This window comes from Portunus trituberculatus, chromosome 29 (assembly GCF_017591435.1).
Source record: "Portunus trituberculatus isolate SZX2019 chromosome 29, ASM1759143v1, whole genome shotgun sequence".
Lineage (NCBI taxonomy): Eukaryota > Metazoa > Arthropoda > Malacostraca > Decapoda > Portunidae > Portunus > Portunus trituberculatus.
In genome coordinates, this window is record NC_059283.1 from 4633512 (window position 1) to 4658511 (window position 25000).

The 25000-nt window shown below is 39.4% G+C and overlaps 1 protein-coding gene across 2 annotated transcripts in view; it reads right to left on the reverse strand.

Moving 5' to 3' along the window:
- Positions 1-25000, reverse strand: part of LOC123510535 — a 209283-nt gene that overhangs the window by 35724 nt on the left and 148559 nt on the right. For both annotated transcript variants that reach the window (XM_045265790.1, XM_045265788.1), the window contains exon 2: positions 250-303. The gene's annotated coding sequence lies outside the window, so the exon portion shown is untranslated. The remainder of the gene's footprint in view (positions 1-249; positions 304-25000) is intronic.

A 25000-nucleotide genomic window follows, 5' to 3' on the forward strand; every position in this document is an offset into this window, starting at 1 on the left:
GAAAAAAGAAAAGAAGAAAAGAAAGAAAAGAAAAGGAAGGAAAAGAGAAGAAGAAACAGAAGAAAAAAAAAAGATGATGACTAAGACAATAAAATACAAAAATAAAAACGAAAAGAACACGAAACATCCCAAAAAACAAAAATAGTAGTAGTAATAGTAGTAATAGTAGTAGTAGTAGTAGTAGTGAACAATAACACCCAAAACAGCAACAATAACATGGAAACAAGCAGGTACTCCATCCACACTGACCTCGACAGCTACTGAATTGCCTGGTGTGTGTTGCTCCTTCCTCTGACGCGAGATCTGGAAAGAGAGACAAAGAAAACGTGAAGAAAACGCAGAAGAAAACGCAGAACACACCAACAAATTTACTTCCTTGCTTGTGTGTCTCAGTCCATCTCACACACACACATGCAGACATACAGACATAGAAGTTTAAGATTATTACTGTCACTCTATGCATTGGACGAAAGTGTGACAGAGACGCCGAAGATTAGGTACGCCACACTTGTCCTGCCTGGTGGTGGTGGTGGTGGTGGTGGTGGTGGTGGTGGTGGGGGTGGTGATGGTGGTGGTGGCGACAGATGGCGGTAATGCTTCTTGGCGAACGAGGTACGCGACAGTGATACACGGCTTGGAAAGTGACTACCTTGCACCTCTTCCTTCTTCTTCCTCTTCACCTTATTCCTCCTTCTTCTTCTTTCTTGGTGGTGTTCTGAGTTTCTATTTTTTTCGTTGTCTTACGTTTGTTTTTCTATATATTTTTTTTTTCCTCGTCATATTCCTCGTTTATCATCTCCACGTCCTCTCATTCTTTTTTTACCTACTTCTCCTAACCTCTCCCTCTCTACTTCTCTTTTTTTTCTTTATCTACTTTGTCATCTTCCTCATATTCCTCGTTTATCATCCTCCATGTTCTTTCCTCATCCTTTTTCACCTACTTTTCTTAACCTCTCCCTCTCTATACTTTATCCTCACTTATCACCCTATCCATCCACTACCTCCTGTGTTCCCTCATCCTTTACTCCTGATTCATCCTTCCCTTCATCCTCATCCATCCTTCTCTATGCATCTCTCCTCTTCCAGGCCCTCCACGCACCTCGTCTCTTCATCTTCCTCTTACTCAAGCCAATCTTCCTCCTCCTCCTTCTCGTTATTGCAGGAAGCCACAGTATCTCCCCACTAAGCCATCCTGCAGGGCGATAATCCTTCACCGTCGCCGCCCTTCGAAGGATACACCCCTTCCTGCCATTACTCCTCCTCGTTCCTCCTTCACCGCTTTGACGCATCTCCCGCGGATCACTGACTTGCTGGCTCCCAATAATGCAGGGACGGAAGGGTTTGTGGTTCTGTGTTTCCTTGGTTTATTTAGTCAAGATTCGGTATTTTCATTTCTCTATTTTTTTCTGGTCTGTTATGTTTTTATTTTGTGCTATTTTTTTTATTTTTTCTTATTTTATTATTTATTCGTATTATGTGAGAGGATGTTTTATTTGATGTTCTATTTTGCTATTGTTTTTTTTTTTCATTGTTTTGTTTACCTATTTGTCAGAACGTTGACTTATTATATTTTCACGAGGATATTTGTTAATTTCTTTGTGATTTATTAGTGTTATGCGGTACAGAACGTCGACTTCTTATTCAGGGCAATGGGGAAAGTCGATCCTTCACATTTTATGGCCTGGAGAAAGTCGATCTTTTAAACTTGATGACCCGAAGAAAGTACGTACTATATAGTCCATCTCTTATTTCACCGCGGAGAAGGAAGGCGATACTTATAATTTACGAACACACACACACACACACACACACACACACACACACACACACACACACACACACACACACACACACACACACACACACACGAAGCAGCATACTACCTTCCTTCAACAAGCTTTATCCTCGCAATCTCCTTGAGCCTCCTCCTCCTCCTCCTCCTCCTCTCTCAGCAAAGGACGCGGAAAGAAGACACACGGGCGTCCCTCCTAATCGCTCTCTTTGACACACACACCACGAAATAAAACTTATAAGCCAAGGTATTCTCTTTTCTCTTTGACACGATAACAATATCTAGGGAATGGCGTCCTACTTCTCCCTCTCCCTCTCTCTCTCTCTCTCTCTCTCTCTCTCTCTCTCTAAGAAGCGTCTGCCTCTTTTTCTGCCCTACAAAAGCTTTTGATCCTAAACTTTATTTTCTTTCTGTAGCATTAAAAAAAACACAGACCCTTCTTACACACACACACACACACACACACACACACACACACACACACACACGAGGCTTAAACTCACCAATAAAAAAAAAAGGTCAAAACAGAATCCACAAAAGACATGCTATTAAAGACGTAAAGAAAACGAGACAAGGTTAGATTTCACAGGGAATTATACACAACAAAGGATAAAAGAATAGTATTGCCTTCAGAAATAGTCCACGCACCTGATACCTGACTGCCATTGCCTTGTTAATTAACACAGGTAACTCAACGGGCTAAGAAGAGAGGAACACAGGCAGAACATGATCGGAACGTGTTTCTTGCAATGCGACATGATCAGTTAACGTAGAGATGATGAAGGATGAGGATGAGGAGGAGGAGGAGGAGGAGGAGGAGGAGGAGGAGAATTAGTTACCAGGAAGATGAAGGAAAGGGACTAACGAGAAAGATGAAAGGACACAGAGAGAAATAGAAGACGATTGATGATAAAAGGGTAGAGAGAAAAGGCGAGTAAACGAGGAAATAGAACACAAAAACATGAGGAAAGAAAAAAATAAGTGAGGAAGAACAGCGAAATGATAGAAAGAAGGTAAAGGAGAGAGAAAAACATCAATTGATTGGGACGAGGGAGAGAGAAAGACGAGAAAGAAGGAAGGAAACAAAGGAGAAAGGAAGGAAGGAAGGAAGGAAGGAAGGAAGGAAGGAGAGGACACCCGAAGGACAATATAATCTGAATATCCAATAAAGAAGGAGGAAAACAGATAAACCAGTACAAACGTAAGGGAAGGAAAAATAAAAGGAAAAATAGTTGAACAAACCCAAATTGAAAACGGAAACAGGAAAGAAAGAAAACAAGACAAAGGGAAAGATCAAATTAATCAGAGAGAGAGAGAGAGAGAGAGAGAGAGAGAGAGAGAGAGAGAGAGAGAGAGAGAGAGAGAGAGAGAGAGAGAGAGAGAGAGAGAGAGAGAGAGAGATCTTAATTTGAGCTACAAAACAAGTACATTTAAATCCAGGTAGCAAAAGGGAGGGAGAGGGAGAGGGAGAGGGGGAGGGAGAGGAGAGGAGAGGAGAGGGAGAGGGAGAGGGAGAGAGAGGGAGAGGGACAGGGATGGAAAAGAAGGGCCTGAGTCTCACGAAGTTAAGACTCACCAGATTTCCCTTTTATAAATGTTGTTTGCCGGGCCATTCTTCAGTTTGAGTTTACGAACTTGGTGCAAACTGCCGCCTTTATTGGCTTGTCTGTCTGTCTGTCTGTCTGTCTGTCTGCCTACCTGTCCATGTATCTATCTATCTCTCTATCTATTAGTCTACCTGTCAATGTATCCATCTATCTATGTAATCATTTATCTATTAATTTGTCTGTCCATGTATCTATCTATTTATTCATCTATTAATCTATCTGTCCATGTATCTATCTATCTATTAATCTACCTGTCTATCTCATCTATCTATCTATCTATCTATCTATCTATCTATCTATCTATTTATCTATCTATTAATCTATCTTTCTATTCATGTTTGACTGTTTCTATTGGCATATTTTTTTTCTCTTTATAAATCTGTCTATCTTTTCACCGGTCTATCTTTCTGTCTGTCTATTTTCTGTTTGCTTCGTTGCATGTCTGATTTTGTTTTTTTCTGTTTGTCTATCTAACTATCTTCATCTTTCTATTTATTTATTTAATCGTCTATGTTTCTTTGTGCTTCTTGGTGTTCATTTAATTTTCTTTTCTGTTTATCTCTGTCTTCAAATGTTTGTTGTTGCGTCCCTCTTTATCTATTACCGCTAATTTGGCTGTTTAATTCTCCGCTTCTGTTTATTCGTTTGTCTGTTTGTTCATCTCTCTGTTTCTGTTTCTGTGTATGTCAGTTTCTATCTTCCTGTTCATCTGTCTGTTCCTATCGATCGTATTATCTACCTGTCTGTTTACCTGCTTTTTCTACGTCTTTCGGTAAGTGTCAGTTTGTTTTCTCGTCCCTCCATCTGCCTGTCTCCCTCACGCGCAGGTACGAATAGCAGGTGGAGAGCACTAATTAACCCTCACCTGAGCCTCGCCTAATCCCCTCACCTGTCTGGGAGAAGGAGAGAAAATCCAAAAATTTTACACAACGAAAGGTAGGATTTAGACAGGCAGTGCACACCCTTAATAGACGCTAATTACCTTGGGGAAATTCAACATGAGAACCGGAACACGCTCTCGCCAATTTTCTAATACACTGAAGCAAGACGTCTTAAAAATTTCAAAAAGTATGCAGGTAAAACACTTTTCTTGTGCAGGTTAATGAGATGTAAACCGATAATAAAATAGACTACTTGGTGTTTAATGCAAGATACATGTATTATTTTTTGTACGCTGTATCAATAAGCTGAAATATAAAAAAAAAGGTAAAAAAAACATTATTTAGATTATATATTTTTAAACACAGTAAAACAATAAAAAAGATGATAAGTAATAAGAATATATATTTTCACACACCATGAAGGAATATAAAAAAGGGAAATTAGAATACATTTTTAAAACACTTCACAAAAAAAAAAGATTAAAAATGAGAAAATAAATATAGCTACTTCATATATACACTAATGATTATGCAGTGCTGTCATTCCTCAGTAGATTTTTTAAAGGTATTGTATGTAGCATTCGTTGTATTATCTACCACAGACAATTTGACTGAATGATTTTTTTCTTTTTGTGTGTGTAATGACGCGAGAAATGAGTTGCATAGACAGAAATATCACAAAATCAAGCGATAAATGTATAGAAGTAAAAAATAAGAGAACACAAAGTACACCCACACACCCACACCCACAGACACTCACCGCCCACTCCACACACACACACACACACACACACACACACACACTGACACCACTACAAACACACAAAGAGCAGGAAGAGCAATAAGCCAGAATGGAAGGCGATTAAACAACAAAAGAAAACGAACGTCAATAAGGAGAAACTACACTATTCCAACACGAGAGGCCGAGACAAGGAGAAGGAGAAGGAGAAGGAGAAAGAGAAGGAGGAGGAAGAGCTGGACTGACAGTAGGAGGCAGTGAGAGGCAAGGAGAGGGGGAGAAGAAGGAGAAAGAGAAGGAGGAGGAAGAGCTGGACTGAGAGTAGGAGGCAATAGGAGGCAAGGAGAGGAATAGAAAGGCAAGGAGATCTGCGTAATAAGACTGTGCATCCTCGGAGAACTTAAAGAGGTCATACATCACGTCCTTATGTCCCAGATTCACCATTATAAAGGTATTTTGCGTCTCAGAGCCATCAGCTTCCCTAGTGTTTACCTGAAGTGGTATAGAGAGCAGAGGGAAGGAGATGATGATAGGAGAGAGAGAGAGAGAGAGAGAGAGAGAGAGAGAGAGAGAGAGAGAGAGAGAGAGAGAGAGAGAGAGAGAGAGAGAGAGAGAGAGAGAGAGAGAGAGAGAGAGAAATGGGGTAGCAATAATGAGGTGAGACCCATGGGACATATAACAGAGAGAGAGAGAGAGAGAGAGAGAGAGAGAGAGAGAGAGAGAGAGAGAGAGAGAGAGAGAGAGAGAGAGAGAGAGAGAGAGAGAGAGAGAGAGCAAACAATCAGGTGAAGCGACCCGGTCTTTATCTCCTGAAATTCGCTTCCTTTGCATCACAAAACACACACACACACACACACACACACACACACACACACACACACACACAGAAACGTCACCATCAACTCATAAAAAGAACGAAAACAACTTATTTGAATGTAGTTTTCTCCTGTAAAGAGGAAGAAGAAGAAGAAGAAGAAGAAGAAGAGGAGGAGGAGGAGGAGGAGGAGGAGGAGGAGGAGGAGGAGGAGGAGGAGGAGGAGGAGGAGGACAGACAAAGGTGACTGGTGAGGGAGGATATGGTGCATACGAAAATAAGGAAAATAAAGAAGACTAGAGAAGGAGGAAGAAGAGGAAGAAGAGGAAGAGGAGGAGGGGGAGGAAGAGAAGCAGAAGGACGATATATGGAGGAGAATGAGTAATGGAGGAGAAAGAGAAGAAAAGAATGCAGGAAGAATGGATATGAGAAAGAAATCATGTAAAAAAAAGTAGAGAGAGAGAGAGAGAGAGAGAGAGAGAGAGAGAGAGAGAGAGAGAGAGAGAGAGAGAGAGAAATAGACTCGTGTAGCTTGAGTTAGAGAGAGCGAGGAATGGCAGAACTTGTATCGAAAGGAGGAGGAGGAGGAGGAGGAGGAGGAGGAGGAGGAGGAGGAGGAAGAAAGATAGATGACCAGTCCAGGTTTCCTCTATTTTTCCTCTTTGCCTCATTAATCTACTTGCTATGAGGAAGAAAAGGAATTAAGGAAGAAATGGAAGGGAAAATAAAGGGTGGAGAGAGAGAGAGAGAGAGAGAGAGAGAGAGAGAGAGAGAGAGAGAGAGAGAGAGAGAGAGAGAGAGAGAGAGAGAGAAGGAGGAGAGAGGAAGGAGGAAGGAGGAAAGAGGAGGAAGGAGGGAGGAGGGAGGGAGAGGAAGAGAGAATAGAAATAAATAAATGGTGATAGGAAGGAATGGAGAAAGAGACGGAAGTGTAGAAAAGGGAGAGAGATAAAAGGAAAGGGAGGAAGAGAGGAAGGAAGAGAGGGAGAAGGAATAAAAGAGGGTTAAAACAGAGTAGGACAGAATGAGAAGGGGAGCAACGAAGGAGAGGAGGGAAGGAGGGAGAGTGATATAAGAATGAGAAGGGGAATCGAAGGAAGGAATTAAGAAGATGAAGGGTGATAAAAGGGAAGCAGAGGGAATGAGAAAAGCTAATGTTTGATTGGGAAATGGAATGGAAGGAATAAGTGAAGAGGAGGAAGAACACGAACAGGAAGAAGAAAGTTGATAAGTGAAAGAAATAAGAAGAGAGAGAGAGAGAGAGAGAGAGAGAGAGAGAGAAAGAAAGAAAGAAAGAAAGAAAGAAAGAAGGAAGGAAGGAAGGAAGGAAGGAAGGAAGGAAGGAAGGAAAGAAAGAAAGAAAGAAAGAAAGAAAGAAAGAAAGAAAGAAAGAAAGGAAGGAAGGAAGGAAAGAAAGAAAGAAAGAAAGAAGAAAGAAAGGAGGGAAGGAAAGAAAAGGAGGGTAGGAAGGAAAGAAAGAAAGAAAGAAAGAAAGAAAGAAAGAAAGAAAGAAAGAAAGAAAGAAAGGGAATGAAAGAAAGAAAGAATGAAAAAAGAAGAAGGGAGGGAAGAGGAAAAAAGAAAGAAAGAAAGAAAGAAAGAGAAAGAGAGAGAGAGAGAGAGAGAGAGAGAGAGAGAGAGAGAGAGAGAGAGAGAGAGAGAGAGAGAGAGAGAGAGAGAGAGTAGGGAAAGGAAAACGGAAGATGGAAGATGGATGAAAGGATAGAGAAGCGAAAAAGAGAATGGTAAAAGACGAGGGAGAGGAGGAAGAGGAAGAAGAAGAAGAAGAAGAAGAAGAAGAAGAAGAAGAAGAAGAAGAAGAAGAAGAAGAAGAAGAAGAAGAAGAAGAAGAGGAAGAGGAAGATGGAGTAATCACCTTGTCTTCTGCCATGTCACATACGGTTTAGTGTGAAGGAGGGAGTGAAGGAGAGAGAGAGAGAGAGAGAGAGAGAGAGAGAGAGAGAGAGAGAGAGAGAGAGAGAGAGAGAGAGAGAGCAGCCACCGCCTCAGCTGGTCCAGCAATGTGAGAAGACTGTCACCATGGTGGAGGTGACGCATCAGCAGGTGAAGCGATTATTGCGGGGGCTGGACACACAGAAAGCCACCGGCCCTGATGACATCAGCCCGCACCTGCTGAAGCGATGCTCCCAGGAACTGGCTGCCCCTCTCACCCAAGTTCACAACTTGTGTACGGGAAAACGTCTGGCCTTCAGTGTGGAAGGAGGCTCGAGTAGTTCCTGCACACAAAAAGCTCCAGGACGGACCCAAAAAACTACAGACCCATATCCCTGTTGTCAGTGGTGGGTAAAGTGTTTGAGAGGGTCGTGGCAGAGGTGGTGTGTAGACATCTCAAGGACAATGCCCTCCTCTCAGACCAACAGTTTGGGTTCAGACCTGGAAGGTCAACCTCCGACCTAATGATGCTTCTCACCAGGCATTGGCAGGACGCCCTCGACGACGGCAAGGACACTATAGTGGTTGCTTTGGACATAGCAGGAGCTTTTGATAAAGTATGGCACAACGGATTACTAGAAAAGCTTCGTGCTAAAGGCATCCAGGGTGGCTTGCTACGACTCTTGGGAAATTACCTGCAGGACAGAAGCCTCAAGGTGGTTGTCAACGGGCAAACATCTGAGTCCCTGCCTGTGGAGGCATCAGTGCCACAGGGTTCAATTCTTGGCCCACTCCTGTGGAATATCTACGTGGATGATCTTCTCCAGCTACTGCCAGGAGTCATGGCCTATGCTGATGACTGCACCCTCTCCTATACCTATCCACGCCAGGACAGTGGGCGGGCTGCTGAGGCCATCAATCAGCAGCTACGAGTGATAAAGGAGTGGGGTGCTCGCTGGCAAGTGACATTCGCGCCGGAGAAGACACAAGCAATGGTTGTCTCTCGGTCCCCAGCCGCCATGGCAGCAATGGCAGGAAAGTTGTCTTTGGCGCTGCTGCTCTCCCACTCCAAGATGACGTCAAGATACTTGGAGTGGAGGTGGATCGAGGGCTGAGGTTTGACAGGCATGTCAAAACCATTGCCAAGAAAGCCTCTCACAGGATCTCCGCTCTCAGAAGGATCGCCAGTTTCCTCGACAGGAAGGGAGACTGCTGCTGTACAAGGCACAGGTGCGGCCCCACCTTGAATACGCAGCTCTCTCCTGGATGTCCTGTGCCGCCACACACAGAAGGAGACTGGACAGCATCCAACGCCGCGCCATACGGCTAGTAGATGCTGCACTACCACCTCACCCAGAGCCTGAGCGTCCCCTTGATTCACTGGAACACCGCAGAGACGTGGCGGCGATCGTAGTGTTCCATAAGGCACAGGTGCAAAGAGTGCCACATCTGGCAGGGCTGCGTCATCCTCTAAGAGTCACCGCACGGAGCACGAGAACGGTGCTCAATGGTGGTGACGCCGTAGAGGTGCCGCGATCCCACGGGTGTCAGCATCAACGCACCTTCGCAGGACGCGTCTCCAGGATGTGGAACTTGTTCACGGCCGCGGTGCCTCACGTCCAGGAGATGAACACTCACAGTGTCAAACTGATGGCACATAAGTGGAGACAGACACTGCCAACTCCTCTGACACTCTTTGTGACGTGACACTCAGTGTAGTGCAGTGCGTGAATAGTGCTAGTGAAGTGAAACGAATAGTGCTCCATTTACATGCTGACCATCTTGTATATTATCTATTTTTAAGTCTTGTAAATATTGTAGAGAAATAGATTGTAGTACCCTTAGAATAGGTAGCACACGACAGTGCGCATTTGGGTACATGTTCCTTTGTATTAAGTTTTGTTTAAATAAAAAAAAAAAAAAAAGAGAGAGAGAGAGAGAGAGAGAGAGAGAGAGAGAGAGAGAGAGAGAGAGAGAGAGAGAGAGAGAGAGAGAGAGAGAGAGAGAGAGACAAAAGGTAAGAGAAGGAGAATAACCACAAAGAAGTAAAGGAGAGGAAAGAGACAAGTGAGAGAAAGAGAAGAAGAATAGGAAAGAAATAAAATAGCGAAGGAAAGGGTGAGAGAAAAAAATGAAAAGGTGAAAAAAAAAAAATAAACGAACACTGAGCAAGGATAGATATTGTAAAAAAAAAGAAAGAAAGAAAAGAAAGAAAGAAAAAAGAACAAGTACAGTAAGAGGAAAGAAAATAAAAACAAAAAAAAGGAAAAGCGAAAAACAAACGCAATAATAGAAAGAAATAAGAAAAAGAAAATATAAAAGAAAACACCCAAAGCAACAACTGGAGACAAACCAAGACACACAAACAGACAAGAAAAAAAGAGAAAAAAAAAAAAAAAGAACCACGAACCACGAACCACGAACCAGGAACCGAAACAAGAGGCAGGAAGGAACAAAAATATAAGAACCGCAATGTCTTTTATCCTTGACACTTCAGAGGGTTTACTCACTGGTTCGTGGTTCACCCTGGAAAACATTTTAGCACCAGTGTCTGTCTTCGATACTGAAGGGGAAGAAGAAGGTGCAGAATATATAGATGAAGCCCCAGTGAGTGAAGATAACAAACAGGAGGATAGGAAGAGGATGGGAAGATGAGGGTGGGGTGAGTCTATTGGATGCTATATTGATGGGGGAGATGAAGGAAGCGATGAAGGGTGATGCGAGTGGAGTGTGATGATGGGGGGATGAAAGGCAGGGCTATCAGAGGAAGAGAAGATGATGGGGGAGATAAAATAGGGAGTTTCTAGGAAGTTGTGTTGGTGGAAGGGGGCTGTAATGAATGAGAGAGAGAGAGAGGGAGAGGGAGAGAGAGAGAGAGAGAGAGAGAGAGAGAGAGAGAGAGAGAGAGAGAGAGAGAGAGAGAGAGAGAGAGAGAGAGAGAGAGACTATAGAAAAATAACAAGCACAGAACAGACAGAAAGGCAGACAGACAGACAGATAGGCAGGCAGACAGACACAGACAGACAGACAGAAAGACACAGACAGACAGACACAGACAGACAGACAGACAGACACAGACACAGATACACAGACAGTTAAGTTACCAAAACCAAGAAAGAAAATATTTTGGATTCATCAAGTTGGAGAAAAATATAAAAGTGTATTTATAAGGTACGAGGCAGACAAGGAGGAGGAGGAGGAGGAGGAGGAGGAGGAGGAGGAGGAGGAATATAATAAAGGTAAGACATGCACCAAAAGCGACGACTTAAGTGAAACAGTCAACGGAATTCACACGCAGATGATGATGCTAAATTAGATATTCAAGGAGGAGGAGGAGGAGGAATACAAAGGAATACAAAGGAAAGCCCAAGCAACAACAGACCCTGGGGTCCTTACTAGGCTGCTTAGTTAACTATTCTATACTAACTACACAGTGTGAGAGACAGGACAGGAAAGCAGAAGGCCACCCACCCATCCCACCAGCCGAAGCCGGCCGGAAAAGGAAAGGCACCATCTGGTATTGAAAAACCAAATGGAATTTTAGAGAATAGAGAAAAGAAGTTGTAATCTACGTCTACTCTTGTTTGTGGGGACTATGTAGGTGTTTTACGGTTGTGTAGTGTGGTGAATGTGCGTGTGGGTGGAGTCACAGTGTGGATGTCGGAGGGTGGTGCGGCAGCCTTGCCTGGCGCTTTCAAGGGAGGCAGCAGTCAATCAGGCCCCAGCTCCGTTCACTCCACTGAGTAAGCGTACTTTCCCTTGGAGGGACGCCGTACACTGATTTCCCCCTGCAACATTGATCCCTGGTTGTCCCGATGGTGATAAAAATTAACAGGGCCCTAGACAAACACAACCCGTCACAGGTCGAAAGTGGGAGTAGTGACCGTTAACTCAGGGTTATCTGTGAGTGTAAGTATAGTATAGTGTAATGTAAATGTGGACACAGTGTAGAGGTCAAGAGGTGGTGCGGCAGCCTTGCCTGGCGCTTTCAAGGAGGCAGCAGTCAATCAGGCCCCAGCTCCGTTCAGTCCACTGTAAAGTGTACTTCCCACTAAGGGGCGCCGCACACTACATGGTTACCCCTGCAGCAGTGACCCTGGTACTTTAATTCCCGATGATGATCACTACTGTCAGGGCTCCTGACTTTCCACAGCCCGTCACAGGTCGAGAGTAGTAGTAGTGACCGTTAACTCGGGGCTGTCTGTGTCGTGTAAGGAGGGTAAGTGTATTCGCGAAACACCCGCAATTCACGATCTGAGGCATATTTCTTTATGGACGGCGCAAATTACTCGGAGATAAACAGTGACAACCGGGGATTAGTTTCGAAATATTTGTCAAGACGAATTTTGAATGTCTCAATAGTACCTGAATCAACTACGTTCGATGGCAAACCGTTCCAAATATTGATAATGCGATTAAAGAAAAATGTTTGGCTTCGTTTGTTTTAAATCGCTTTCCTATTACCTTGAAACCGTTGTTTCTGGTGAAATTTGACCGGTCAAGCGTTAGGAAGTTATCAGGATTCATATTCGTAAATCCCTTAAAATTTTGAAGAGTGTGATAAGGTCCCTCGTAATCGACGTTTGGAAAGAGTAAATAAATTTAGTTCTTTAAGTCGTTCCTCGTATGGTTTATTACGTAATCTTGGAACCATTTTAGTTAATCGACGCTGTATTCTTTCTAATTTTTCAATGTCTTTCTTATAATAGGGTGACCAAAATTGTACGTTATATTCAAGGTGCGGGCGTACGAGCGAATTATATAAAGTTAATATTATCTCTTCCGTTTTGAATGTGAATGATCTTCCGATAAAGCCGACTAATTTATTTGCGATTTTCACAACTTCGGTGCATTGATTACTTTGTTTGAGGTCAGCCGATATTACAACGCCAAGATCTTTTTCTCTCTGTACGCTCTTTATGGAAGCATTCCCCATTGTGTAGTTCGCTCGTGGATTACTATTTCCAATATGTAGAACATGACATTTGTCAAAATTGAAATTCATCAGCCACGTTTTAGACCATTCGACGAGGGTATCTAAATCGTTCTGTAAAAGTTGACGCTGAGTTACTGAGTCCGCCCTGTTTGCAATTTTTGTATCATCCGCGAATTTTGATACTTTACAGTTAATATTTTCCTCGATGTCGTTTATATATATGATAAAAAGAATCGGTCCCAAGACTGATCCCTGAGGAACGCCACTACTTACGCTGGTCCATTCTGACGATTTACCGTTTATTACTACACGCTGTTCACGGCCCGATAGCCAGTCTTCGATCCATGTAACGAGATCGCCAGTTATACCGTGAGCTTTTAGTTTATTGATGAGGCGTTTGTGGGGAACCTTATCGAAGGCTTTTGAAAATCTAAATAAATTATATCAACCGCCCTAGTGTCGTCGAACAGATTATATACGTGATGGAAAAAGTCGAGTAAGTTTGTAAGGCATGATCGCTTGTTTCTGAATCCGTGTTGAGAGTCCTTGATGATGTTATTACTTTCGAGGAATGCTACCGTTTTGTCTCGTATAAGCGATTCCATTAGTTTACCTACCACCGATGTGAGGCTTATCGGTCTATAATTTTGAGCTTCAGACTTGTTACCTTTTTAAATATAGGTGTAACGTTCGCGAGTTTCCATTCGTCGGGTACTTTTCCAGTATTTAACGATTTACCAAACAGTATCGAAAGTGGTTTAGCTAATTCATTTTTAGCCTCTTTTAATATTCTTGGAGAAATTCTATCAGGGCCCGGCGTTTTGTTTACTTTAATTTTACTGATCGCTTGCAAAATTTCGTTTTCTTCAAATGTGCACGTATTCAGAAAGACGTTATTACTTTGAATGCGAGGAGTCGGCTGTTGTTCTAAGTTAACTTCTTCTGTGAATACGGTTGAGAAGTAGTTATTTAAGATATTTGCCATCATGGTATCGTTTTCAGTGTACTCGCCGTTTTGCATTTTTAATGGGCCTATTACTGATGGTAAGGTCTTTTCTTTCTAATGTAGCTGAAAAATTCCTTGGGATTAGACTTACTGGAATTTGCAATGTGAAGCTCGAGGTTTTTCTTACTTCTCTTGATGAGTGCTTTGGTATTTCGGCGTAATCGGTCGTGTTCTATCTTATCACTGTTTATTTGAGTGAGCTTATATTTCTGAAATGCGCGTTTCTTAGCAAGGAGGCTATTTTTTATTTCCGTATTCCACCACTTCGGTTTTGAGTTAACGATCGAGCGCCTATTTCGTAGTGGAACAGATGCATCTACTGCTTTGTTAAGATTGGATGTAAATATTAGCCATGCTTCGTTAATACTTATGTTTCCCGAGAGCTCACTCCAATCGCTTTGCGCAAGAATGTTTCTAAGTTTTCTATAGTTGGCCCTTTGATAGTCAGGTACTTTTTCTTTACTTTCCTTTATTATAGATTTATTTTCTTGAATACTGAAAGTAATCACCCGGTGGTCACTGCTACTGAACTCAGGTCCTACTTTTACATTTCCGACAATGTTTTCATTCGTAGTTAAGACAAGGTCTAAAATATTTTCTCCTCTTGTCGGCTGTTCTACTAATTGATAAAGGCTGCTTTCGAGCAAGTTCGCGTATAAACTGAGTCCTGTATGTGAGTTTAAAGGATCGCCCCATCTACGTATAGGAAGATTGAAGTCACCAAAGATTACGGTTTCGTTTTCGCAACAGATTTCAGCTATCTGTTCATAAAGTTGGTTGTCTACTGCCGTTGACTGACTTGGAGGTCTATAAATAATACCAATTACGATTTTGCGGGACTGGAGGTTAAGCTGAATGAATGACGCATTTATATTAGCTATTTTCGTGGTGGATTTTGCAATTGGGTGAAGATTAGTTTTAACGTACAGGAGCATCCCGCCTCCTTCTCTTTCGTTTCTTTCACAACTGAATAAACTGTACCCGGGTATTGAAAATTCGGCCAAAAGTCTCTGTTTACTGTATCAATCCACGATTCCGTTACGCCGATAACATCATATTCCTCCATGCAAACGATTTCTTCAAGATCCTGAAATTTATTTCTGATATTGCGAGCATTTACAAAGCAAAACTTGAAAAAATTTTGAGTAGATGGGGCCGTGTCAGCATTACCATTACTATTTACGTTGTCCCTGGCCGTGCTAGTTGGCTCGCGTTTTTTGCCAGGTGAGCAACAAAAGCGTCGTGAAATAGACGGCCAAGCCGCGCCGATCCGATTTCGTTAAGATGTAAACCATCATGATTAAATAATATTCTCTGGTTGTAGAAGTCATTATATAGATTTACGAATCGAGGAGGAGGAGGAGGAGGAGGAGGAGGAGGAGGAGATGACGTATAACCGAGTAACGATCAAATCTATTCCACGTATCTCTTTCATAATAGAGGAGAGAGAGAGAGAGAGAGAGAGAGAGAGAGAGAGAGAGAGAGAGAGAGAGAGAGAGAGAGAGAGAGAGAGAGAGAGAGAGAGAGAGAGAAGAGCAACTTTCATACATACATACATACATACATAAATATACACACAAAAAAAGAAAAACTATGAATATAGCATAAAAAATATACATAAGGAACACATCCACGTATAACCAACCTCCAGAAGTCCTTTAGAACTTATTACACTGAATAAAACGAGTTAAATTTTCAAAGCAGAGTCTAAATTTAGCATTATCACCACCACCACCACCACCATCACCACCACGAGCAGCAGCAGCAGCAGCAGGATAAGAAGCCTCGTTAGAGCATCATTAAGGCAACAAAGATCTCTCAAAGGACCGAGAGATCAAGGAGGAGGAGGAGGAGGAGGAGGAGGAGGAGGAGGAGGAGGAAGAGGAGGAGGAGGAAGAGGAGGAGGAGGAGGAGGAGGAGGAGGAGGAGGAGGAGGAGGAGGAGGAGAGACAGGTGTGAAGATATAATAGATTAAGAATGAAAGGAGGAAACTTGAGAGAGAGAGAGAGAGAGAGAGAGAGAGAGAGAGAGAGAGAGAGAGAGAGAGAGAGAGAGAGAGAGAGAGAGAGAGAGAGAGAGAGAGAGAGAGAGAGAATGCTGGACACAAAGAAGTGGAAACAATTTGAGGTAAAAGGCGAACAAAGAAAGAGAAAAACAAAAGTGAAAACGAAGAAGAAATTAAAGCAAAGAGAAGAGAGAAAAAAGAATAGAAAATGGAGAAAAACAAACGAGTGGCAAAGAAAAGAGAAAGATAAAGAAAAATAAAGAGAAAAAAGGATAAAATGAAACGTAGAAATGAGAAATAAAAATGACGAAGAAAAATAATAAACAAGCACAGAAAGACATACAAATACAAAAAAAAAAAAAAATGAATAAGAAAAGAAAATCAAAGGAAGACCAAACGAGAAAAAAGGAGAAAAAACATCAATAGATTTAAAGTGTTGCAAAGAAATTTTTCCTTGATATTCCAATAACAGGAAAAACAAGAGAGAGAGAGAGAGAGAGAGAGAGAGAGAGAGAGAGAGAGAGAGAGAGAGAGAGAGAGAGAGAGAGAAAGAAAATTTACTAAACAAAAAAAATGAGAACAAATATCTCATCTCCCCTTTCTCTCCTCCTCCTCCTCCTCTCCTCCTCCTCCTCCTCTTCCTCCTCCTCTCTGTAACCCGCGCCTTCAATTAACAGTAAATCATCCCCCTCTTCTTTTATATACAGGAAAAAAAAAATATTTAAGGTGAAAATCTAATGAATAATAATAATAATAATAATAATAATAATAATAATAATAATAATAATAATAATAATAATAATAATAATAATAATAATAATAATAATAATAATATAATAATAATAATAATAATAATAATAATAATAATAATAAGAAGAAGAAGAAGAAGAAAAAAAAGAGAACAAGATTAAGAACAAGAAAAGAACAAGAATGACAACAATAACAATGAACTTTACACTTTTCACTTATATAAAAAAAAAGAGACCACTGCTAGACGTACATACAAACATACAAACATACATACATACACACACAAAGCAAAGTAAATATCTTCAGGCATAGGAGGGAAATGTACCTTGATTTTTTTTCTCTCTCTCTCTTTTCTTTCCTCTCTCGTAGAACAAATACGCGCACTAAAAATATTTCATCCCCCTAAAATATGGACTGGATACATTCATACATACATACATACAGACAGACGCACACGCTTTCCCAGTTGTTCGTAAAGACTTATTCCACAATATTCCTTTCCACCTTGCTTTCTGATATGAACTTTCTTCGTGAGTTTTTCCTTTATTTTCTGAGTTTTTATTAAATCTTTTTCCTCCTCGTTGTTTTTTTTATTATTTATTTATACCATGTGGGCTTATCACGGGGATTTATGGGCTAAAGGGGATACTTTTTGTGGTACCTCCTATCTCAAAGCCCACCCGCTAGGAAACCGTTGCCCTGAGTGAGGAAGCCCAACCTGCACTCAGACCGTGGACAGGATTCGAACCCGTGCGCTTGGAGACCCCTCGGACCCCAAAGCGCGCATGGTCTTTTTCTTCCTTTGTTTTTTTTCCGTATTCTTTTTCCTCTTTATTTCTTTACTATCTCCTTTTTTTCTATTTTTTTCCTTTTCATGTCTACAATTTCCCCATATATTTTTTTTCTATTATTTTCCTCTACCTGTCTTTGCATCTCCTTTCTTTATTTTATATTTTTTCCATTTTTTCTCCTGTTCATGTCTTTATTATCTTTTTTTGCTTTTTTCTATTCTTCCTCTTCATTCCTTTACTATCTCCCTTCTTTATTTTCTATTTTCTATTCTTTTCCTCTTCATGTCTTTTCTATCTCCTTTCTTTATTTTCAATTTTTTTTCCATTATTTTTCCTCTTCATGTCGTTATTATCATTTTTTCTTGCTATTTTTCTATTTTTTCCTTTTCATTCCATTACTATCTCCTTTCTTTATTTTCTATTTTTCTATTCTCTTCGTTGTTTTAGTTTTTTTTCTATTTTTTTCCATTATTTTTTCCTCTTCATGTCGTTACTATCTTTTTTCTTACTATTTTTCTATTTTTTTTCTTTTCATGTCTTTATTATCTCCCTTCTTTTTACAATCTCCTTTCTTTATTTTCTAATTTTTTTTACTTTCTTTTTCCTCTTCATGTCTTTATTTATTTTTTTTCTGCTTTTTTCTATTTTTCCTCTTCATTCCTTTACTATCTCTCTTCTTTATTTTCTATTTTTTCTATTCTTTTTCCTCTTCATGTCTTTTCTATGTCCTTTCTTTATTCCCCATTTTCCTATTGTTTTTTCTCTTCATTCCTTCACTATCTTTTTTTTTTTCTATTGTTTTTTTCCCTTCATTGCTTTCATAATTTTTTTTAATTTTCTATTTATTTTTTTTTTCTCTTCATCGCCTTTGTGACTCCTCTTCTACTTTGTGTCTATTTTTATCTATTTTTTCCTTTTCAATGCTTTCGTAATTATTTTCTTCACTTTCTATTTTTTTTTCTCTTCATTTCTTTCGCAACTTTTTTTTCTTTTTTACTTTCTATCTCTTTGTCTATTTCTTTCCTTGTTTTTTTTTCTTCATTCCTTTCGTAATTTTTTTTTCACTTTCTACTTTTTATCAATTTTTTCCTTTGTCTTTTTCATTGTTTTATTTACCCATCGCTATCGTTATTGTCACTCTCACCTCCACTGTCAACATATTTTACTTTATTTTGGTTTTCTTTCCAAGTTTCTTTCGTTTTCTGTGCATTTTTCATTTTTAGTGGTTGTCATAGCAACCGCCACCATCACTACCACCATCACTATTACCACCACTCTCAATATCACCACCATTTAGTTTTCTTTCCTTTTTTTTTAAACTTAATTCTATTTTATTGGCTATTTCGTTTTATTATTTTAGTTTTCTTTGTTATAACTACCACCACCACCACCACCACCACTATTCTTTTCTCCCTTCCCACTCTTCCTCCTCCTCTAATTACTACAGTTTCTTTTTATTAAATACTATAATTGTGTTTTAGCAATTATATTTTTACCTTGAATTTGTCATTTTCTATATAAAGGTTTTCTAGATTTCCTGTCACGTGGTGATACTTTACCTGGCCATTCCTGTTTTGTTGTCACCTGTTGGTCTAATATACCTTTTTTTTTCTTTTCCTATTTGTTTCTATTTTCCTTTTTTCTTATTTGTTTTGTTGTCAGTTTTTTGGTCATATTTTTTTCTGGTCAATAAGGTCATTATCAACTTTTTCTTTCTTTTCTATTTTATTTCCTATTTTATTTGTGTTCTTATAATATACCTTTTTTCTTTTCCTATTTGTTTCTATTTTCCTTTTTTCTTATTTGTTTTGTTGTCACTTTTCGGTCATAAATTCCTTTTTTTTTTCTGGATCAATAAGCTCATAATAAACTTTTCTTTCTTTTCTATTTTATTTCCTATTTTCTTTCTTATGTTCTTATGTTTTTATAATATTTTTTTTCATTTTTTCAATTTTTTTCTGGTTTTGTTGTCACTTTTGGTCATAATTTCCTTTTTTTCTGGTCAATAAGCTCATAATGAACTTTTCTTTCTTCCTATTTTATTTCCTATTTTCTTTCTTTATTAGCTTTCTTGTAACTTTCATTTTTTCTATTTTTTTCGTTTTGTTGTCACTTTTGGTCATAATTTCCTTTTTTTTCTGGTCAATAAGCTCATAATGAACTTTTCTTTCTTCCTATTTTATTTCCTATTTTCTTTCTTTATTAGCTTTCTTGTCACTTTTTGGTCATAATATACTTTTTTCCCATTTTCTTTTTCTTTCTTTCTTTATTTTTTTTTTTTGGTCACTTATGGATTATAATATACATTTTCTTCTGAGTCAATAAGATAAAGAATGCGTAAGTTTAGTGTAAAAAGTTACGTTTATATGTAGTGTGGGTGTAAAAGAAAAAAATATATAAAAGAAAATAAATATAAATAAAAGGAAAGAAAATATCGGTGTAAGGTAATTGTGTGTGTGTTTGTATCTCTTGCCATGTCTCTATGTTGAGTTTGAGTGAATAAGAATAACTATATATTAAAATTTCTTCTTACAGCACACACACACACACACACACACACACACACACAATCTGCACTCCTAGCCACGCCCACACACAGAATCCATCTAACAGGACCCGCCCACTCTCTATTTCCCTTTTCCACCTCTCCCTCTCTCCCACACTCACCCCTCCCCCCTCACCCTCCCTCAACTTACCCCTTACAATCTCCCCTTCGTATTTCCATTCACTTAAAACCACCAAACTCTACACTTTTTTTTTTTTCAGTGCAAGTTTCAAAGGGTTGTCAGGTTCCTTTTTTCATGAATAAGTAAACACGGGCTTAAATTGCATCTTCTGTCTGTTTCTCTATCTGTCTGTCTGTCTGTGTGTCTGTGTGTCTCGCCTAAGGTCTGTTTATCTGTCCGTCTGTCTGTCTTACTCTCTGTTTTGTTTGTCTGTTCTTGTTTCTCATCAAGTTTGGTTATTAAGTTTTGTTATGGTCTGTGTTCGATTCTCTTTGTCAGTCTGTATGTATGTCTGCTTGTATCTCGTGTCTCTATCTCCCTCTGTTTATCTCTATTTGTCTCTCCACTTGTCTTACTATGTCACCGTTCCTGTCTTTATCACATTCTCTCTCTCTCTCTCTCTCTCTCTCTCTCTCTCTCTCTCTCTCTCTCTCTCTCTCTCTCTCACACACACACACACACACACACACACATTCTCTCTCTCTCTCTCTCTCTCTCTCTCTCTCTCTCTCTCTCTCTCTCTCTCTCTCTCTCTCTCTCTCTCCCTTGCCTCCACTCAGTTCAGACGCCGGGCTGGGATGGAAACTGCATATTCGCAGCACACACGCCGTATATCACGCGTCTCTCTGGGAGGAAGGGACACGAGGAGGATGAGTGAAATGTGGAGGCCGGGCAGACTCTCGGCGTCCGCTTCTGCCGTTGAAATGTTGACGGGGGGCGGAGGCGGTGGAGGAAAGGAGAGAATAACTGTTTTTTTTTTTTTTAGTGTGGTGTGGCTTTGTGTGAGGGATTTTGCATGGCTATTTGATATTTGTTGTTTTGTGGGTTTGTGGGTCTTGTTTTATTTCAATTTTTCGTTCTTTTCTTTATTTTGTGTATTGAAGGGAAGTGATGCTCTGTTATTGACTTTTTTGTGTGGTTTTGTGTTGTTATTGAGTTTTGGTTTTCCATTTATATGATTTTTTTATTGTCTTTTTTTTCTTGTACTTTGTTTATTGAATGGGAATAAATAAACAGGATTTTCTTTTATTTTATTATTTTTTGTGTGTTTCTGCTTTCGTATCTAAATTATTTCTAGTATTTTTCCATTTTTTTTCCATGTCTAATGTATTGAAGGGAAATAAATTAGTTATTTTATTATTCTTTGACGTTATTTCTTGCTTTTTTTTCTATATTATTTGTCCATTTTATTTTTGTTTTTTCCATCGAATTATGTCATCTGCATAATTTCCACTTCACCATTACAATTCTACCACCAATTACAATCTGTGCAGCATTGACCACCGCTGTATTATTCATTATCTTTGTTATTCATTATTCTACATCATTTATTTATTCAATTTTTAGTGGAATTAGTATAGCCTTACTTTATTATTCCATTTGTGACTCTTTCCCGATCCTTGTTGCTTTTCACTTTCATAGAGTTAATTGGAAACAACTTTTTTTTTATTTCTTATCAGCACGACAGTTGCAACATACCAAATATTATTGTTACGGGACTTTTTCACGAGAGCCGCACAAAAGTGAAGTATTTACAATAGACAACCTTCTAAAATTTCACGAGGGAATGTTTTACAGGGGAGGAAATATTAAAGTGTTGCAGTAATATCGTTATTGCTATTGAATCCACATTTTTTATTTATCATTTTATTCTCTCTCTCTCTCTCTCTCTCTCTCTCTCTCTCTCTCTCTCTCCAGTCTGGCGTTGCACTTTGAAGAGTTTTATTGTCGGTATAATAGTGGTAATGGTATAATTCATTAACGAAACGACTCAATGCTCAAATATTATAACAGTACATGTATTGCTAATCGTCGTGTGTGATGCGGCGCTTTTCACACGCGAGCAATTAAAAAAATAAATAAATAAATAAAGCGATCAAATAAAAATGATACCACAAACAAACTGACAAGGAGGAGCAACAAAGTAAGGAGATAAGATAAGGGAAACTGTGAAGAAGAAATCAGCTCTACAGATCGGAATTTCTGTTTAAAATTTACCTATCTTTTCCTCTGACCATTTCCGTCCATTTTTTTTTTTTTTTTTAGTGTACTCTTTTAAAACTCTCCCAAATTTGATAACCGAGTCTATTTTGTGGATAATAAATTAGACGTAAATTTAATAAACCATCAAAAAGACTAACAAAAAAAAAAAAAAAAAATACACGTCAACTTCTACATGAGATAAAACTATATAAATATGAGACAAATATACTACAAAATATAACACAACGAAAAAGTTCAAGTAAAGGTGAATATAAAAGCAATTGGAAAGTCATACAGAAGACAAAAGCGGATGAACAAGAGGGGGGAAGGAGAAAAAGGAGGAAATACAAGAAAACAAACAGGGGACAGGAAACAAACACATGAGAAAAAAGAAAAGAAAAAACAGGAAACTAAAAGGATGAAATAACTGTCAAAAAAAGAGAAAAAAAACTGAAAAAAAGGAAAACAAGCAAAACAAAGGGAGGAGAAGGAGAGAGAAAACAGAAAAAACAAAGTGAAACAAGGGAAATGGAAAGGGAGGGAAACAGATATGAAAAAAGAAACTGCTTAAAAAATCTGAAAAAAAGTTAAAATGAAGAAATAAAGGGAGGAAAAAAAAAGAGGTAAAGTAAGGAAATAGTGAGGGGAAAAAAGAGAGAGGAAACAAAAGGAGGAAACAAAGGGAAAACAAAGCCATCAAACATTCACCTCGTGCAACTGTGGGGGAAAAAAAAATTCTGCCCAAACAAGTGAAACGGCGGAACGCGGAGCAGGAATTTGTAATAAAGTTTAAAAATACATGAACAAGAGCGATTAATTATCATTTGTTTGAAGCCCACACCAAGGGACGTTATCTCTCTCTCTCTCTCTCTCTCTCTCTCTCTCTCTCTCTCTCTCTCTCTCTCTCTCTCTCTCTCTCTCTCTCTCTCTCTCTCTCTCTCTCTCTCTCTCTCTCTCTCTCTCTCAACAGAAAACGTAAATTATTAAAATTGCTCCAGATAAAGAGAATGGTCAAATATTTCAATGATTACAAGTTCAGCTTTTTTGTTTAATTTTACTAATGCAAATTCTTCTCTAAATAAAGAATAAAACGTCATTAAGTGAAGGCACAGAGCAGGGATGATACCCAAAATAATTACCACCTATAAGTGAACAAGGATATTTATTCATTCATCTATTTTTATCTCTATTTTTCCATATTTAAACTGTGGAAAAGAATACAACTGCCTGACAACTGTTTCTGGCACCGATGCAGCAAAGGTCACGCGAAAAAAAATGTGAAAATGAAAAAAAATATGCAGTCAATTCCTTTTTGGTCTCAGTCAAATAATACACAACACTGATCTCCACTGTCCTCCGTTCTCTGCTTGTCCCTGGTGCACTGACCCGCTGAGACTCTCCTTACCTGATGAGAGGACAGAAATGTGATGGAAAGTGGTCAAAATTGTAGCAGGGTATGTTATGTTACTTTACCTCTGATGATTGTGCGTGTTGTCTCAGTTTTTCGTGCAATGACCTACTGGCACTCTCCTAATCTAATTACAGGGTAGAAATGTGATAGAAAATGGCAAACACAACAGGAGTGTGGTATGTTGTGATATTTTATTTCTGTTCATGACCTTGTGTGTTCTCTTAGTGTCTTAGTCTCTAGCGCAATAATCCGATAAGACTCTCCTTGGCACAAACTATTTATTTCCACCTACCTATCCTTACCTGTGTGTGTGTAAAGGCAATTGACAGGTTTTCAGTGAATCAGAGAACTAAAATCGAGGCAAAGAATGGAATATAGTAGAAATGAGTATGTAACATCGACTTTTAGAATTAATTAATCCTTTCCTTCAGCTTAACCCCTTGAGTACCATGACGCGTTTCCATATTCATTCTGCTTACTATCTGGTGATTTTATACAGCTTCAGAAACTCATGCGGGGGATTAAAGTACTGAAGACTGTGGCCATTAATCTTCTGACCTCTATAGACCCTTTCTAATGTCAATAAAATGGTCTAATCGCACACACACCTCAAGGTAAAAACGAGTCCTAGTATTAAAGAGGTTAACGTCTACAATCCACTAACAATATCAAAAGTAATGAATAGAGTCACAGAAAGTTTGAAATATTGACCTCTAATCATCACTTATTCCTTTCCATTAATTTTACAACTCCAATCAACAGACAAATCTTAAAAACATCAGTTAATAGACTCTAAGACCCAAGGAGCTAAAACATGACCCAAAAAACACTGCAAATAAAAGGAGTGAGTGACACACCCCTCCTTGTGGCCACGCCTGTCACTCAACTCACCGCGACGAACCCCAAACAACTCGACCAAAAGCTACGTAGATAACACTCCTGAGAATCCTCGTCCGCTTATGTCAACACGCGCGGAATTCATTTAAGCTCAAACCGCGGGTGTTATACTTCGCTACACGGCCGCGAAATATATTGTGGCTTTGGATTTCCTGGTCATAGCTGCGATGGTCACGGAATATCGGAGAGCTGGTGGTGGTAGTGGTGGTAGTGGACGCAGCTGTGGTGGGTGTGGTGTGCGGTTGGTTGACTTAAAGGTGAGTGTCCTGTGAGTGAAGGGAGGGTGAGGTGAGGGCGACAGGTGGGTGAGAGTGACATGAGGGTGTGAGGTGAGAGGAAATTTTAATCAAGGCAAAAGCGGGAAAGTTATGCATGAAGGAGACAAAGCAAGGTGAGAGAGAAAGAGAAAGAGAGAGATAGTGAGTGAAAGGAAGTTAACAAGAGTGAAAAGAAAAAGGAGAGAGAAAAATACTTGATGCCTCTCGTAAAATACACGAAATATTCTTTGTTATACAGTGAACTTGAATGTGAAAGTGAGAGGAGGAGGAGAATGTATACGTGAGAAGAATGAGAGACAAAGAAAGTAGATGAAAGAAAGAAGAAAAAAAAAAGGAAAGGGAGAAAACGTGAGAGGAGTAATATGGAGTAAGAGCAAAGAAAGAAAGAAAAGAGGGACAGAGAGAATAAAAATAGTCACAGGAATGATTAAGAGAGTAAGAGTAGACAATATAATGAAGAAAAATGAGGATGAATAAGTTGACAAGAAAAA